Source organism: Octodon degus, unplaced genomic scaffold (genome assembly GCF_000260255.1).
Source record: "Octodon degus isolate 3935 unplaced genomic scaffold, OctDeg1.0 scaffold00010, whole genome shotgun sequence".
NCBI classification, from domain to species: domain Eukaryota; kingdom Metazoa; phylum Chordata; class Mammalia; order Rodentia; family Octodontidae; genus Octodon; species Octodon degus.
In genome coordinates this window covers 25,127,726-25,129,276 of record NW_004524586.1, presented here as the reverse complement: position 1 = coordinate 25,129,276, position 1,551 = coordinate 25,127,726, and the positions used below count along the sequence as shown (strand labels likewise).

Below are 1,551 nucleotides of genomic sequence, written 5' to 3'. Positions count from 1 at the left end.
AATTAAGAAGACAGGGGGCCTGCCCCTTAGCTCAGTTCTTTAAGTGGCTGCTTCAACAAAGCAGTCTGGCTTAGATTGCTGTGGTTCTATCTTCACAACTCAAGCCAGCCAAACCTGCCCTGAAGGCATTCGGAGCAAAAAAAAAAAAAAAAAAAAAGAAAGAAATTAATAAGACAGCTCTTTGCTGCATCTCCCACAAGAATGAAGACCATTCTTAGCAATAAGACTGTTGACATTCCAGAAAATGTCGACATCACTCTAAAAGGAAGAACAGTTATTGTGAAGGGCCCCAGAGAAATGCTATGGAGGGACTTCAACCACATCAATGTGGATCTCAGTCTCCTTGGGAAGAAAAGTAAGAGGCTCAGAGTTGACAAATGGTGGGGAAACAGAAAGGAGTTGGCAACTGTCTGCATGATCTGTAGCCAAGTACAGAACACTATCAAGGGGGTCACACTGAGCTTCTGTTGTAAGATGAGGTCTGTGTATGCTCACTTCCCCATCAACGTTGTTATTCAGGAGAATGGTTCTCTTGTCAAAATCTGGAATTTCTTGGGTGAAAAACACATTTGCGGAGTTTGTATGAGGGCAGGTGTTGCTTGTTCAGTATCTCAAGCCCAGAAAGATGAGCTAATCTTTGAAGGAAATGGCAGTGAGCTTGTTTCAAATTTAGCTGCTTTGACTGAGCAAGCCACAGCAGTCAAAAACAAGGATATCAGAAAATTTTTGGACGGTAACTATGTTTCTAAAACGGGAACAGTTCAGCAGCCAGGTGAATAAGATCCAAGAGTTAATCCAGCCACAGAAACAAGCTTCTGGATTGTAAAGCCAATCTGTGATATTTTAATGAGACAATAAAAGATCTTTATTAAATAGAAAAAAAAAGAAATTAAGAAGACAAAAAGTAGTAATAATTGAAACAAAGAGACAAAACAAATTAAAAGCATTAACTGCTTCTTTCCATAGACTAATAGAAATGCACAGTACAGTTGTCCAACCTATCCTGCTTACATACATAGATAAGTCTCCCTCACTCCTTCTCCCGTCCTTCTCCTCAACTCAGTAAACTCCTTTTGAATAAATTCATTCCCTTTTACCAGTGTCTGTTGTACCCTTCAAATTCCATTTTCTCTTTCAGGTTCTCACACTAAGGAGACAATACAATGTTTGCACATATGGGTCTTATTTATTTCACTTAAGAGTATGTTCTCTAGTTGCATCCATTTACCAACAAAAGACTCAAATTTATCCTATTTTATAGCTGAATAATACTCCATTAGGTAAATATACCACATTTTCCTTATTCATTCTTTTTATTTGACATCAGTTATTTTTATTTTAAAGAAAAAAAATAACCTCAATGGTACAACATCTCAAAACAAGATTTTAGGAGAGTAACAATGGTTAGTACATTGTGTATTGTTACTGCCAAAGTAGTTTCTCATATTATAAGATATATGCAAGAAATAATAAATAAACAACATAGGTACAAACCTCTGTGTTTCTTTTTATAGTCAACAGAAAAATGGAAATATACTTTTTAAAATTTCT

The 1,551-nt window shown here is 36.3% G+C and overlaps 1 pseudogene; it reads left to right on the top strand.

Annotated features, from left to right (window-relative positions):
- The first annotated feature begins 201 nt into the window (after positions 1 to 201).
- Positions 202 to 780, top strand: LOC105741391 (annotated as a pseudogene).
- Positions 781 to 1,551: the final 771 nt, after the last annotated feature.